This window comes from Zonotrichia leucophrys, chromosome 3, assembly GCF_028769735.1.
Source record: "Zonotrichia leucophrys gambelii isolate GWCS_2022_RI chromosome 3, RI_Zleu_2.0, whole genome shotgun sequence".
Taxonomy (NCBI): Eukaryota; Metazoa; Chordata; class Aves; order Passeriformes; family Passerellidae; genus Zonotrichia; species Zonotrichia leucophrys.
Window position 1 is genome coordinate 95,196,753 of NC_088172.1, and position 17,982 is coordinate 95,214,734.

The 17,982-nt window shown below is 36.0% G+C and overlaps 1 protein-coding gene across 29 annotated transcripts in view; it reads right to left on the reverse strand.

The window, feature by feature from the left end:
• Positions 1 to 17,982, reverse strand: part of NRXN1 (neurexin 1) — a 681,984-nt gene that overhangs the window by 431,284 nt on the left and 232,718 nt on the right. The window lies entirely within an intron of this gene.

A 17,982-nucleotide genomic window follows, 5' to 3' on the forward strand; every position in this document is an offset into this window, starting at 1 on the left:
CTGCAGAACTAGTTCCAACAAATAAACTGCATCAAAGGCTCAATTCTTGCAGGAGTGAAAGGTGATCAGTTTGAAGACATTCACTCCCTCAGCCAAGCATTCATCACTTTAGGTCATACTGCACTGTACCAGTAACAACATCAAGATTTTCTGTAAAACACAAGTATTTTAGACTTATACATAACGCAACCTGTATTTTAATAAATTTGTTGGACTATTATACACACAACTTGCTAATAATCATAAACACGGAATATTATTTATTTCACTAATAATCATACAGAAATAACAGTTTCCATAAAACTAACTCTAAGATCATGATCTAAATATGAAGAGGCATAATCAAAACTGGGAGGACTGGGGTTTGTATCAAAAGGCTGCAGCATTGAATTGTAAATTTATCGTGCATTTGGACTATTCAAAATGTTTCTCTTGCAATTTATATGTCAGTAATACATAGTCCTAAACACCTACAATTTATTCTTTGTGTAAAAACTAAATATTATGTTCACAAATTTTAAACCTCCTCTGTTAGAGCTGACTTTCTACTCTGGTCTATGTTTGTTTGGGTGGTATGTTTTATTATAGTTCTACCATTTATCTCAGAAAAAGCTTAATAAATTCATCAGAGAAAACCCTGGAAGTGGGGAATTCCTGCGTCTGCAGTGCATATCTAGCCAGCTATAAAGCATTAATCATTTCAAATTTGGCAGACTGCTAAACTACTAAGGGGAATGAACGTTCCACAGGCTTGATTACATGTCACAGCTTAAAAGATCAGCAGCTTGTAGCAGCAATGGTCATAATCTACTATTTCTGTAGCAAGGATTCAGGAAGGAAAAGCCAAGACCACAGAGTAAAGTAGCGATGCTGAATTGCTTCCCTGCGCCTCATTCTTCCTCAAGTTCCTCCCCTCTTTCCTCCTGCAGGTATTATATGGAACAGGCTCTCCCCAAAACCTGGAGAGGAGGGAAAATACCTCTGAGTTGGGAAATTCTATGTTCACAGTTTCTAAAGTGAGATTCTTATTGTCCTTCAACACATTAAATGTCCTTTTAAAATTGTCATGTATATATTTATTTAAGCATCCTCTACACAATTTAAAAGGTAAACAAGGGCAAATTTGGCAGTTGGTAGACCCTTGATGTCTACCCTTCCCATCCTCAATAAACTTAGTTTTACTGAAAGTAATTAGTGACACAGGAAGGGTCGATGTGCCAAATATTGGATTCCATGCACAGCATACAATCTGTATAGGAGGGAGCATAATCCCTCCTATTCCCTTGTGCATCCAATTTGCAGCATTGTATGGACCCATAAAAACACAGATATTTCTATTTGTAAGGCCACTCTAGGGAATGAATTCTCTTCTTAAAAGGAGAATAAGCTCTACCTGTTTGAACAGCACATCCATTTTGCACTATTATCATCAGCATATCTAAGAGCAGCCACGTGGCCACGTGGTGAAGGCACTATTGACAAAAGTGTCACTCATGGAAAAGGGCTGCCATTCCTGATTCTCTGTAAGAACCTGAACTCTGTTAATCCTTCAGGACATGTTTGCAAATGAACTCTTCATGAATTTATGATCAATGAAGAGCAACATCTTTAAAACATGAGATCTCTACTTGCTTTCCCTGAAATAAAGAAACAATCCATTGATTAGATAAAGCTACATCTTTCCTCCTCTTCTAGACAGACATCCACCATCCAGAAATTGCAGCCACCTTTAGAGCAAATGACTGTTAAAGGTTAAAAGTTTGAAAAGGAAAAAAATTCACATAAAACTTATTATTTTGCTGTCTGCTGATAAAGATTTTCCCTTCTCCCCTCTGAATGAGGAAACTCTTTATGCTACAAGCAACTTTAATTCCAAGAAAGTTAAAAGCAGAATATGAGAGAAGCCCCTCTCTTCTTATCTTAAGTTTAGAGTTACCTTGTGAGAGACAGTAAATTTTCACTGTCACAAACCTATTTTTAATTAGAATCTCTATTTGCACTTTTACTATTACATTTCTTCTTCATTAGAAATTGGTACAAATGTTATTAAAAATATTGAGCTATGATCTTCATTTCTATGTATATTTAATAACACTGAACTTTTAATGCAATACACCAAATAAAATGAAGATGAATATACACTAATTTCCTTCAGATTAACATTTGTGCAGTTTTTTTCTTTTGTCTTTTTTTTTTTTTTGTTTTTTTTTTTTTTTTTTTTAACCATAGTAAGGCCAAAATGTTTCACTGCATTGGAGCATCTCAAAGTACAACAGTTATTCCTGTCAAATAAATATAATTGCAGAAGTTGGGAATTCTTCATATTACAACTCCATCTTAAAAGTTGCATAAATCAGCCTGAGACTTCACTCTATTAACTATGGAATTATGTGAGTCCAAAAATGCAATCACTTCTATACATTTTAAATATAATTATCCTGGAGCCATATCTGCTCTATATGCCAAGCTACTTAATCAGGAAATTAATAATGAAGGCATCCATCTGTTACAATACACATAGTTCAGGTGGCTGTGTGCATTTTAATTTTGCAATTCAATCCTGTGCCACCTTTCAAAGAAATCTCATCCACTATCTTGAATAATGACATTAAACTTCAAGCAAAATAGATTAAATTCTGTGCCTTGAGATGCAGGAATTCCTCTATAAACCAGTAATATACTATGATAGAAGGAAGAGTAGCATCTGTAGGGTATGAACTTAAATACTTGCCTATTTTCTTGTGGTTTACAATGAGTAACAGAGCATTCAATAAGTAGATTTTGCTATCTCTAAGCTTACTTTTCATGAAGAGTATTTCATAGAGTAGAAAGAATATTTCAAAAGGCCATGATTGCACTAAAAGAATTTACATAACTTTGGGGAGGAAGGCAAGGCTCAAAGAGATCTTCATTCCTTTCCCTACTTCTTTAAAAAGCTTTAAGACTTTGTAAAGTGACTATTACAGGTCAAATGAAATAAGAAAAATAAAATATAGTTTATAAGAAGTGCTCATATTCCTGAAATCAGGAAGTCTGGGATACCATAGAAAGAGCAATTTCCTCCAAAAAAGGGGAAAGAAACCACAGGTACTAAAATGACTACCGCTGTTACTGAAGGACAGAATGAGCTAAAACCTTAACTTCAGTTAGAAAAAAACACAGCACTGAGTGCACACCTATGTTTATGTATTTTACATGTAAGTATTTTTCAAAACAAGTCTTGTAATTTCACTTGAAATTATAATTTCTATTTTTTCCTTGCTTTTTCTTTCATCCTCAGTATGATATACAACATATTGATATCAAAGAAAGAAGACCCAAGCCATTACCCCCATGTTCTGAAAGCTCCACATGGGAGAATTTCTATTTTCTCTTAAATAGTTTTCTCTGTAAATGGGCTTCCCCTAGAACAGAGCATATTTTAATTCCATACAGGTAACTTAAAAATATAAAAAAACCTACTAATTAGTATGCCCTCCTCATTCCAAAACTACACTTTCCTAAATAGTGGTTTCCTTGTAAAATTACTTAATTTTTCATTTTTTGTTCAGTTTTACAATTTAAAAATTGCATTTAAAATCAGACTCTGTATTTCAACTTGGTCTGTTGGGAACAAAAGATTGCTTTTATTTGCTATGCAGAGCAGAATTATCATATTTCAAGTCTGATGATTCTTTAACTGATACCTTGATTAAAGGCCTCAAAAAACTTTCATTATGGCAGTTCTACTCAAAGTTCTTTTATTGAAAAATACAATACTCAGATGTATCATGAGTTTCTTCATTCTTCCCTTAGGCTACATGACATTAAAGACATCTGATATGAATTCCAGGGGCAGTGGTCCAGCCAAGAAGTGACCATAAAACCACTGCAGCAATTACCTCTAGCACAATTTCAGTGATATCTTAAAGTATCTCTAGCTTTAAAATATTTAGAATCCAAAGGTCTCAACAGAAAATGGTAAGTATTTTCTGCATAAACAGTAGGAACACACAGAGCACAGGATAATGCTTACAGAAAAATATGTACTTATGCTGTTTTGTCCATTCAAAAATGTCAATATAAAAAGGCAATAGATAAACAATACTCTAAAATGCTGACATGAACTCTATGGGAATCTGCTAGCATTCTGTCATTGTTCTTGTGTCATTTGCAGGAATGAATTATAATTTAATATTTGGAAAAAAAAGAAGTTGCTTTGATCGTGGGAAGTTTAACAAACCCTCAGATTTCCTTTGTATCTATTTGAGTATTCAAAATTTAAAAGTAGAAGCCTGAAAGAAACCTCTTACAGCTGAAAAAAAATCTACCAAAAACAGGCAAAAAGAAAAATTCTTCTTTACTCTCTGAAAACTTTCCTCAGTATTTATTTTATAGGGTGAGACAGAGAAAATGAGTTTAAGAGAAAAAGAAAAATTAGTTCAAAACCTCTCTGATCAAGACTGAAACAGAAATTCAGTGTCATTATTTCAATATAAGGAACCTATCATCCACAAATGTACTTCGTTTTTCTCCCATAGCATTCTTTCACCCTTTAACACCTTTCAACAGACAAGGCTAAAGCTGTTAAAAATACATTGTTCTTTCAGAAAAATGACCCTGCTCTCTATCAATACCAGTCAAAAGGCTGAAGCTCTTGCTCACATTAAATAAAACACCACAAAACAGAAAAGACATCAGACCAATTTCAATTGGCACAATCCTGATGTGACTGACATTCAAGATTCCTACACTTCAGACTCCAGAAAATAAAAATGTTGGAATGGTGATAATTTACAAATGTTGCAGCTGATCCTCCCTCCTTGGCTCCAGAAACAGTGGTCAGAAAGGAACAGACCAAACCAGCTTGAGAAGTTTATTTTGTCCTAGAGGCTTTTTGGCGGGTTGTAAGTTAAAGTGTTTGAATTCTTTTTCTTAGGAGGACTCAACACAAACTGCAATTGTTTCATTCTTCAAATGAACCTGAATTCCCTACAGTGAATAAAGGAGAGTTGAAAAAACCACTATCAGGGACCATTACAAAATTGGGAGCTTGAAGCAAAGAGAGATCCCACAGTTTCAAGATACATAAAGATATGTAAAAATATTATATATATAAAATGTTGATATCTTAGCTTCCACATTCACTTATCATTCAGAAATGTTCCCACAGAAATGTGAGTTTCCTGTCTGCTGTTGACTTCACAATACTCGCTAGTCCTGTCTATATAATTCTGAGATGAGGAATATTTCTTACCCTGTCCCACTATTGTGATTTACTGAGCCCACATCACTTTGCCTGCATTTAATTTGAGGCCCCATTTACTCCAGGCTTTGTAATTCTTTGTTGGGCCATTTACTTGGCAGAAATACAGTGATTCTGCTTGGCACACTTACCCTTCCATAGTAAAAATTAATAAATAACCAGGGGCAAGTGGGGACATGCAGTATTAATATTCTTGTTCTAGTTCACAGCAGCACAAACAAAAGTAACTCAAGAAAAAAAGAAGTTAAAGCATTTATTTAACATGACCAAAGGTGTTTATGCACTCATCTAAAGTAATCTCAGGCCAGCTGAAACTATTTTCAAGTTTAGCTTAGTGTTGTCTAGGGAAAAGAAATTAGCATTAAAAATACATATACAGAGTTGTTTAATTTGTATAAAAGAAATTGTGATTTTGTTTCAAAAATATGTTTAAAACCTAGCTTCTTAGTGATTTCAGAAACAAACCCCCAAGGAAAAAAGAAAAGAATCTTTCTATCTAACCTTATTTAGCCTGATGGTAGAAGGCAGGCAAAGCTCAATTTTCATGCTTACTTAAATTAGTCAGCATTTTAATCACTTGATTTCTATATTGACTCAATTAGAGTCAATGTGCAAATCTTAAAGATACTTTTAATTTCAGAGAGAACTTTATTAGATCCTACCAGCCTAGATAACCATTCTAACTATATTATATCAGCTGTTGAAATGTCCAAAGCTCTGCAACAGGAGGAGCGCAAGGCAGAACTATCATCTAAATGCTGACATGAAGAGAAATTATATTGCACAGAAATAAATACCTGACATCTGTGTTGCGCTTAATAAAAAGATGTGGGCCACAAGAATGACAGTAAATACTTTTTCTTCACTCATACTAGAGAAATTGCAAAAGGATTTTCAATCAAAGCTAGCTATTGTGGGCAGAAGTATATTTATATATTTATGTCAACTAGGCATGGGAAGATAATTTTATTTCAACACTGGTTATTATTTGTAGTGAATACTAATATTGCATTGTATGATGTGGAATTGCTTTGATAAATGGTCTCTGTATGCAAAAATACTTACAGCTAGTCAGGAGGGGAACACAGGGTGTGAGCATTAAAGCTCAATACTTACATGAACATCACCAGGCAAAAGACAGGAGCAGTCCAGAACCTCTGTCTTCATGGTCTTGGCCATTAGTAATGTTTTTCTAGCACTGTTATATCAGCACAGCATTCCCTAAATATCAGAGCACTGTTCTATCATCAGAACAAATCAATTTCACACAGCAGCACAACTCCAGCGAGGCAGAGAATTCCCTGTAAGCTGCTGCTGACTGTACTCACCCAAGAAGTTAGAACAGAAATTTTATTTTCCCAAAGAACCAAACCCTTCCTCCCACATTCTGAACACACCATTCCAGCTCCTGGCCATGCTTTGCAAGAAGTGACTGTCACTGCTCTGTCATCAGCCAGCTCCTCCTGCAGAGCCCATTGATTCAGACCTTCCAGAGCAGGAGGGTGAACGTTTGCTGAGTTTCTTAATTTCAGGCAAATGCATGCACAAACAACATAAGCTGACACATAAATGTGTCAGAACTAGGATCTAAGCAACAAAACCTGTGTAAGCACTCAGGAGCAGGGCAGAAAAATAAGCCAAACACAACTTTATAGAATCTAAGTAAATTTCCAGCATCTCCATGAAACCTCCAGATGCCACCTTCATGAACAGAAACTGCTGACTTTCAGATTTCAGGACAGAAAGTTTGGATTTCACATATTATATAGATATATTTACTAGATTTTGAATAACATAAATTTTGAATAAGATTTATGAAGGAATAACAAATACATATGTGAGAAAGCAGCAGCAGAACTCTCAGGGTAAAAAGAATTGTGTTTCTGGTAAACAAAGAACACTTTTTCAGGGAAACCACTCCCAGAACATCATCCCCAGATGCAAAAGTGAGAAAAAGCTGTTTCTGCCAAGGCAAGTGCTCTGACAGGACACAGACACCCCAATCTGACAACAGGCAGCACACTTGCAGTCCATCACACCAGCTCATTTTCCTGCTAGTGGAACATGGAAAAACATATGGCACACACACCTTCCCAACAGAAAAGAGGCAGAGATTGCTGCTCCTTGTTTGAGAGCTACAGAGCCTGAAGTAAGCAAAAATCAGAAGCAAAGCAACCACCATAACAACTGCTGACTTACGAACATGAGGACAAGGCAGCAGACCAAAAAGTGGTTTGTCACTGTCAGCAAAGGAGCCCAAGAGATGCAGTGAGTGCTTCACACCCAGCACGGCCTTGGCTTTGTGCTGAGCACCAGAATTCCAGGCCAGACCTCTCAGGTGTTTTGATGGAAAAGCTGATGATAGTGAGTGAAGGAGTGAAATCTATGGGGTACAACTTTGACTGGATTAAATAATTTACTTAAACATTTTGCTACTTAAAAAAAACCCCAAACCAAACAACAAAAAAATCCGTAAAAAAACAAAACTCAAACAAACAACCTCAAAAAATCACTTTGCCTCTCTCAAAGGCTTGCAGTTTTGTCTGGATACTGAACTCCTTGATCAGGTTTGACTAAAAGCTAGCAAAGCCTAGGGAAAATCTACAACAGCAGAATTCCAGTGTCTTAAACAGAAGCCAAATGGTTCTTCTGAATTAGCATCTCTGTATTCCACTGAAATGAAACAGAAATCAAGAAAAATTAAAACGTGATAAACATCAATTACAACAGAAATTTGGCATGCAAAAATACATGCTTCACTCCCCCCAGAAAATATTTTTGTGGTTTGTATTCAAAGTCTTTCTTCAGGACCTCTCTCAGTTTCCACCTGAAATACACATTGCTTGTTTGCTTGTTTATAAATAATGATTTCTAAAAGCAGTCATTGCATTATATACAGAAATCTGCTATTTATTTATTAATTTGTGTCATGTCCCAAATACCCTGGACAAATAGCTGTCAGGCCAGACCTTGTAGCTCCCAAGATCATTAGAACATGAACCCTTTCACTTTTGACACATTCAATGTTCTAATGGTTGCAAAGGTCTGTTAAAGTACAATTACAGGACTGGACAAAGTTAGTAGAGGGTATAAAATAAAGGGACATTATTGATAAAAAGAAATATCCTTTTAGGAAAAGTTAAATTACTGAAGCATTTGGAGGGAAAGTGAGATAAATTAACTGTAATCATTAGTAAAAGCTTTGAAGGCCAAGCCATACCACTTAATTTAGAAAACCTAAACCATGAAGCTGGCAGCACAAATTAAGATGCTTGCAGACAGCTCTTTGTCCACAAGCAGAACATTTACAGAACACAGTAGCAGTTCAGGCCAGAGCTGTAAATACCACCAGTGAATTCAAGAGTCAGCAGTCATTTTCGTAGTGCTGGGAATGGAGAAGGATTGAAGACAGCCTGGCTGGTTGGGTCACTGAGGTTGACATAAATCTCGAGTACCACGCACTCCTGGAGCTAAGTGTTAAATCTCAATTTAGCAAACCCTCACATGCTTGTGGACAGTAAAGGTTCTGAGCTGTCAAGGTGCAATATTTCACCTTACAAGACTTGTTTCTTTTCTTCATCAGTATCAATTGCTCCTCCCTACATTATATTTTCAAGAGATGTGTTTCAAATATTAAACCAAAGTTGATTCAAATTCATTAAAGTTTTAGTAGGCAGCTTTTTAAAAAATAATCTATATTTAATATAAACCAACATGCATCCATGTTCTATTTATTGCTCCAGGTGATGGAAGAGACTTTAAATGTGGGCATCCAACTGATTCTTGTCAGCATGGTGCAATACTGCACAAAAACATAAAAATCAGAACCATCTTCTCCCATCTTTCTGAGCCTCCAAACAATGCCCAATTGGTTCACTGTTGTATTCAGCAGTGACTTGCATTCATCTATACTTAAAAGACTATTATGAAGCAGAGATCAAAGATACACAGCTACTTTGATAAAAAAAGATTGACAGGGGCCTTTCACAGATCACAGAACTGCTCATAGAAGCTGTAAAAAGAAATTTTTCCATACTTGCACTCTTAATTTCTCCGTACACTTTTCTGGAGTTGTCCTTTTTTCAGACAATACTTAGAGAATCAAGAAAACTTATATTAAAAAGCATTCCCCCACCGTTGTCACTTGCCTGAAAACATGTTTATGAACAAAAAAAAATACACTATAAATTGCCATGTGATAACTCAAAGTACAGAATGTTCTCTAGCAAAGTAGCATTTCAAAGTGTGTTATCATTCTATGCATATAAATGGCAGAAGAGGCATAATGTCAAGACATGACCTTTTCAAAAGAGAAAGATGGATGCATTGAGAAATATATCCTCCCTACTTCCACATTAATTCATATAGCCTCTCCAGATGAAGTACACACATCTTCCAACTCCAAAATACATAGAATTTAGTCTATTTTCTGAGTAAAAACTATAGCTCTTTTCTTTAAATTCTGTCAGTGACTCGTCTCTCAAAATTATGTCTGTGTTGATGAGAACAGAATCCCCCTGACCTTCAATAACTAAGTCAGTAGTTGACAAACATCTTTACAAAGACAATCATAATGTTAGCAAAACTTAGCATTTTATCTGTGTTGTTTTGGTTTTTTCCCTTGAACACTGAAACGGTTCCTTACATATTAACACATCAGCTTCTTTGCTAGTCTTGGCAACATGAGATTTATTAATCTGCTGCCCCTTCAATGTTGTCTCCCAAGTCACACAGGAGAGGACTCAGAACACACTGATGTCTAGGAAAAAGTTTGCCAGACATTTACCAGGAGTGAGACTGCAACAGATACTAAATACTACCATTAAGCATCACATCTTTCCTGAGAACATGTATTTTTCATACCCAAAATAAATATCTGAGAGCAGAATGGTAACAGAAAAAGTGAGAAGCCAAATCAGCAAGCTGAAGATTGTGTGGAGAAGAGAAGCATGATTAAAAACTAAAGTGAAACAAAAAGAAGCAGTATACCCAACAAAGCAGTACAAACGCAGCAGAAATTGTGATTATTTTTTTTTTAGGCAGACAGAGGATGTCAGAATTAGAACAGCTGTAGAGAGCTGGCAGTATCAACTTTGCATTAGAATTCAAGCATGAGTATTCCTAAGAAGCACAGTTACAGAGCAGAAGGCAGAGAGCAACCATAAAAAGGGACAGAAAAACCCCACAAAACCCCCCTCGAAACTCCCCCCAAAAAAACCAACAACTAGCTATTTAAAAGAAAGAAGTTTGAGAAACATGGAAAATTAAAGCAAATGATGTTTATCCTATTTGAAAATATGCATCTTCACTGAACTTTAAATATTTTTACAACATAAGAATTTTCCTCAGGTAAAATAGTTACATAGAACCTACAGCGTGAATGAACAGCCAACAAGAATGGGGAAAAATCACCATTTTGAGGTATTGAGATCTACATTTTTTAGTTGTTTCACCACTTTAACATTACTAACATTCTAGCATGTTAGAAACAGAGCTTTTTAAAATGTCCTGCTCATGTCAGAATTTTCCACTGCTTTGGAAAAAACTCATTTTCTATTCATTAGGCACTTATGCTTTCCAAAGATGGTCTCTTCCAGCAAACAAAAATCCACTAATTTGCACAAAGAGCCACTCTGGAGGGATCTACAATAGATTTTTTTCAATGCACACTTACACAGTACAGCTAAACACAGGAGTGACATGCCAGTTAAAGCAATTTGGAGAAACAAAGCCCATTGTGAACATTTGCTGGCAGAACAGTCACTGTTCCTGTTATAGTCCCAAATAAAAAGTTTAGTCCCAGTTAGTACACCCATGACACAGGTTGTCCTCCATGTGCCCTCTCCTTTCAGAGCTTCATTTTGTCAGGACTTAACTTCCCACAGAGCCAAACACAAGCAATGCAAAACTTTAGTTGTAACCTAATACAAATAATGAAAATCATAATTAACTTCTAAGACAGTAGGCCCTTATCCTTCCATAAAAAATGGATAACCATGACTCCAGACTTTAGATATATATCTTTAATAAACCTGCCCACATACATTTCAATAAATGTTGAAATGCTGGTATCACGTATAACTGCACAAGCAGTCATGGAACAGCACATGCCAAACTCATCACCAAACCTACACATGCCTAAAATTAGGCAAAGATTTTACTCACAACCTTTTGTTAGGGTTAGTTAGCTGGGCAACTTAGTTGTCTAGTTACATTTACAGTAAACCATTCTAATATTTTTGACAGATTTTTCCAGCATTCACTTGATGACACTAATTGTTTAAAAAGCATTGAAGATTAAGTGAAAGCTGTTTTAAAGCAGCTCTAGATGGTCTCAAACCCTTAGAGCATCACAGACTATTTACAACATACAATAGGGTGAGGAACAGACATGTATTATAACACTAAAGTAATCTATTTAAATTCACCTGACTTTCAGTGGAGATTTCAATTTCTCTTCACTTTTTTCCTTCCTTTTGTCATTCCTTGAACTTAAATCATATTTCATTCAATTTTAATAAAGATATTAAAATGGAGACAATTTGGACACCTCAAACCATCACTACAAAATATATTGTTTGTCCTCTTGCAAAAGGATGGGTCCTCTAAACATTCTTCCCTCCTTCTTGCTCAGTTACAACTCAGAGTTTCTGGGGAAATAGTGTTTAGAACAAAATGAAATTCTGTACTTGAAAATGCACATGCAGCTTTATGAGACTTGGGACAGGCCTGAAAATTCTAATTTTTTATCTTTACCTTAATCCTCACAATGACTCATATGTTGAGCTTCTGCATCCCTGTCCACAAGTGTGGAAAACAGAGAACTTTAGATAAATCTCTAAGGCATAAGGGAGTTTGTAAGTTTAAATTTCTCTATTAAGCATTATGCAAAGCTTTAATGGAACACTTATTTTTAGACTAGGCCCAGCTCTGCATGCAGAAATAAAATATTTAATCTCCAAGAACACTTATTTTGCCACCATCATCATGGCATTACCAGAAGGTCAAAGTCAGAGGGAGGTTCTGTAAAAAAAATAAAAGATAATCTTTGCACTGAGGAGTTTTTGATCTGTCCAATACGCCTTTCCTAGGCTAGCAAAGTGACTCTGGCAGTGGTGCACCCACTCTAACCTGCAGAACTGGCACCACTCCGGCCTTATTTCCCACCTCAGACAAAGGACTGACTGCAGGTTTTGCTCTTCTGCCAATGCCAGAGCAAAGCTTTGTACCATGAGGCTTTCTTTCTTACACTGCTGGATAAACAAAGCCCAACACCTCAGACTTCCATTTTACTTGACTTTCAGAAATTGTCATCATGGAGCACAGGAAAACATATACTTCCCTGAGAACCAATGCTGAGTGTCTCAGAGAAACAGCTATTTCTTTTTTGAATAGGTTTCTGCATCACTCTCCCTAGTGCAGCTAGCATAAGGAAGTAAATGCTTAAATTGCATCTCTTTGGGCTTTGTTAATACAGTTTGTTTCCAACAGTTAGGTATAAGCAGTATGATCTTGACCAAGTCAACGAAATCCAGCAGAAACAGTGTTTAAAAATGCTACATTCCTCATCATAGGATATGGATACTTTCAGTCCTAAAATGTCTTGGAAAAATGCTTTTCTGCAAGTCAGATATAGCAATCCATTTAATAAAACAAAGGAAAATCCCAAACAAATTAATAACCCCCACAGAACAGATCTAGGACAGCCAAAATGATCTTATTTCAGAGAAGATGCGATCAGAAAACTGTCCTGTTGTTGCACATATTGAAAAGTCCCCAGAAGACACTCATGCTATAGTGTTCTTGCTTATAGAGGTAACCAGAGCAAGATACATCTTAATAATTTATAAGTTATCCAGGTGGCGACAGATCAAAGTCAACTAAGGCAAAAGGTTTTGGGAAAGAAAAAAAAAATATCTTTTGCATATGGAAGTGACAATACTATTAGACAATGCAGGATTAAAGAAAATTCTTTGCAATACTGGTTTAAAACTACTATTACTTTTTAAGAGATTTAAATAAATAAACATTATATTTAAAAGTGTATTAACCACCACACAAACAAAAATGTTGCATATTAGTTACGGAAAATGAGAAAGAAGGTTGAACTCAAAACACAGAATTCAGAGTCTCAAATACCGTTTTTTCAGGTCTCACTTTCCTGTGGTATTGTTGCCAGAGAAAATGAAGGCACAATGATTTTCCTGGGAAGATCCTTCAGTTTCCCAGACCAAAGTCTTCAAAAATAAATAACCCATCCATCTGGCTGCTTTCATCCATCAGGGCAAATCTTACCCCTCCAATCTGAACTACAACAATACATCTCTTACAATCTCATTGCAGCCTCACAAATTTTAATTCTCACACTTTCTTCTATGTGCTCAAACTGGCTCATCAACTGCCTGCTACTTACTGTATCTCTCTCCTCTTCACTGCAAGTCTGGTAGTGTTTAATCCCACATTCTCCACTTCAGTCCTACCCCAGCACTCTGAATTTAAAGTGAATTTACAGTTACTCCACAAGGAAAGGAGATGAAGGAACCTTTGGAAGCTCTCAAAATGGTGGCAACACCACTGCTGAGACCATTGTCTTTGTAGTGGTACAGCTACAGCTTTGTCACAAGCAACACAGCTTGGAAGATTTGGTTTATAACCAAAACATTTGGTAGTTTTGGTAGAACTACACCTTGCTTTGTCCTTGGACTTTGAAGCACTGAGCCCACTGAACTGACACAAAGATACAGTGAAATCAAAGCAACTGAGCACTGATTTACTGTACAGCTGACCAAGCACCTCAGAGTCACACCTCGAGTACTTCAGGACCAGTTTGAATAACATATACATAGTGCATCCTCAGATGTGAGCAGAAGTTCTTCAAATGCTATCCACATATATCTTCTGCATGGAAAAATATTTGGAGTCGAACGTGGACATATGGGAGATAAAGACTAACACAACCTGCTTGAGACAACCAGTTCTGGGTACCACAGAGAATGTCCTGTACAATTTCTGTGAACTTTAGGAGTAATGCTAAATGCATGCGGGTTTGTAGGACTGGAGACTTATTTAGTTTTATTTAGCACTGAGCAGAAAAACAGCTTTTACATTGATTCTAGTGGAACACCACATTCTGAGCAATAATAAGGAGGCAAGCAGAAGTTCAAACCTAACACTAAATAGATTCAGTTTGGGGGAAATTGTCTTAGCACAAGTCTTATTCCTGGACTGCCATTTCCTTTCACATGATTTATGGCTACTGAAATTAGTCAACATCATCCACAAAATATTAATAAACTAAATGCAGACCAGTTTTTCCAGCATCTCAATTCAGGAGAACATGGTTCCTTGGATTTTTTTTATGTACTTGCAATGAAATAATATATATATACAATTCATATATTATTTTTATTACAGTAACATTCATTTGATGCTATTTGAATGCAGGGAAAGAAAGGTCAGGGCTTGTCAGTTTAAAGTACCTAAAGGAGCATTTGAGTTGTGCCAAGAACCAACAGAACTTTAAAAGTATAACGAACAATTTGAATGACATATTGGGATTTGAATGTTCAATCAATTTTATTCTTAGAAGCAGTTAAAAATAAAAAATTTTTAAAACAGAAAGAAGAAAAGCAGCACTTCTGAAAAACACACACTAAAAGAACTCCCTAGAAGGAGAAATCTAAGAGATGTTTTCTGAAAGCAGACCCGGAGAATGAGTAAACTAAGATTGAAATCAAAGAGAACTTATGGCTAGAACAAGCAGAGCATTGGGGGAAAGGAGGAGAAATGGTTTTGTTTTAATCTCATTTCTATAGGGAAAAAAGCCGACAAAATCTATACCAGGTTATTTTGAATTTGTGTTTTTTGGTGAAGTTTCTGTTGAAGTTTCACTTGGCTTTCTCAATTGTCTTACATTCCTGAGCCACTGTATACACGAAATTCTACTGAAAAACTCTTCTTTGAAACTGTACTTTGTAATCCTGTACACCTCCTACCTCTTCAGCACAAGTAATTTTAATTCACAGAAAACAGTCAAGTCAAGTAGTCAAGAAAAACAAATCCAAAAGTTTTTCTAAGAACAAAATCAAAATCTTTAGAACAGAAGGATGGTGGAGAAAGTGACAGTTTTTGCATCATCTCAGCTGTCAGACAAATATATTCTACATCTGCTTTTTTGACTAATCCCCTCTGTAGCAAATGAAGTGCAATGCAAGCACAGTAGCCTCCTATATTTAGGTATTTGTGGGGTTTAGGTAAACATAGTGCTAAAATTAAGGCTCCTAAAATTTTAATTGTAATTCTTTGAGCATTTTATAAACCTTACACTAATCAGTGTAGTTGAATACTTTTTGAGAGTTGGCTCAGGAAAGACAAAGACTACACTAAACAGGAAAATGAAAACCAGGGTTTTTGATGACAGCTGACATGAAGCAGTTAGGAAATGTTTGACAACTACAGTCAACTCATGATTTAGAGGAACCATTTTATCAGCAATCTAAACATGGGATCCAAAAGGGACATTTTCCCATCTTCATGAAGGATTAGTTTGTCTGACCCAGCTAACAAACCCAGAAGCAGCCTGTAATAACCACAATATTGCTCCTGAACACAAGGGTGCCACACACTCCAAAGCCTGATGTGAGGAAGATAATCAGAACGGAATAGAGAAAAGAAGCACAGTGCCCTTTATAGCCTCACATCATCACAAGATGCTAGTGATCGACTTTTCTGTAACCTTAACTGTCAAAAAATTATAGCTGAGTCATCCTTCAGTTCACTCATGGACTCCTGCATTTGCAGCAGGCATATTCTTCAAAAAACCCTACTTTCATATAATGAAAAATAAAAATTCATGTCAACCAAGATGACAAATATATTTTTTTCTGTATTTGCCATGTGTTTGGAAGGAATCAGGAACAATTTTCCGTTCTGTGTGTATATGAACTTCAGTGTATTTACACTAACAACAATATGAAAGTAATATTTAGAGCATTGTTATGTTTCTTCCAGCTGAATTTGAAAAGTAAAGAGCATACCCAGCCACTCTTACAGGTATCAAAACAGTTTTCATCAGTTACAAAAAGTAGCTTCAGTAACAGCTCCTGGATGCTGCCTACCAATAATAACAGTAACAATTTTAATTATCTGTACAAACATCACTGAACACTGGATCAATGTTTTACTTTATCAAGTCCTTCATCTTCATTATTGGATAAATATGTCCAATATATTAAATGTGTCACAAGTGTAGTGGAGATCACTGCAGACCTCCAGCTATGGGATGAAAAGGAAACCCTAGGTGTCGTGTATAACCACTGAGAAAACTGATCTCTGCCATTTCTGGTGCCCTAACCACAAAACTTTAGTCAAGAGCTTCAAACTGGCTATATAGTGTGGCTCTCATGAGGACAAAACAGATCATTTAAAAGGAGAAGACACTACTGTTCTTTAGCCATTTTTGTTGTTAATTATTTTCTTGTAAAATGCATAGAGGTAGAAACTTTCAATTCAAATCTCCAACATTGAAATTTCTACTGGGAAACCAAGGGGTTTTTTTAACATGTCTGAGATCACAAAGCACCCTGGACATCCTGCTCCAAAGTGAAGGTTATATTTTGTTTCCAAAGGTGCTGTATGGAATATTTTTCTCAGTAAGTTGCATAATATTATTTCTAGCCATGTTCCAAGACAGCATGATAAACCTGCTCTGGTACAGAGAGTGGGTCACCTTGACCTGATTCATCTCCTGTTTCATTATAATGCTAAGTAAAAAAGAGCACTTACACCTCACACCTCCTCTCAAGATGAGTGAAGCTATTTACCAAATTGCCTAAATAAATCTATTCTTGCATTTTCTCAGAAAGCCTAAGGACTAAGTCCTGAAACAGCAAGTGAAAGGTTGCTTTGCAGCTTGAATTCTGTTCTCTTATGCTTGAGCATTACTCTACAGACTAAAATTCTCATCTTTGCTCTTTATTCACTGAATAGGTCCATTGAAAATGAGTAAAGAACATGTCATGCCTAGAAGCTGAAGACACTCAAAGCTCTGCATTAAACAAATTAAGCAAGTTCCAAAATCAAGACACTTACACCTAATTCATCTCACTCTTTGCGTAAAACTTTAGTTACCTCCATTGGTTCCAGCTATGGCAGAAAGATCTGATACAGATCCAGGAGTACAGAATTTTCAGATTATTTAGTACCTCAAGTAATAAAAATATCTTACAGTTAAGTTTTTATTAAATCTTCTATATAAACTATGTCAAACAATTTGTGGTATAGACAGGGATTGTAAGGAAGCAGCAAGGGAACATGCTCTGCCTGCTCTGTTCTCAGCAGAAGAAAGTTTTGCTTCCTTTTCAAAGCTTAGCTATGCAGCACTGCTCAGCTCCCATTTCTCTTTTGTGGCTCAGGAAACACTTCCCTTCTGCTGGAATTCCCTTTTACTTATCACAATTTACTCATCAGCTTAACAAAGTTAAAAACTGCTACCGACCCTGTGATACGTGTTTTTTGTGTCTGCAGTTAAGAACTGAATTGTTCAGGAAACATAAATGGAGAAATAACTACTCTTACCCTCCTTTCTGACAACAAAGAATGACAGAAAGCTGTCAGCTGAGAAATTAAATTGGAATTTTTTTTCAATCTTGTTTGTTGTTAAAAGGAGCCATTTCAATTCAGCAAAGAAATTCAAACCATAACTTTGAGTAAAAGAGTAGCTAGATTTTGATGGTTTC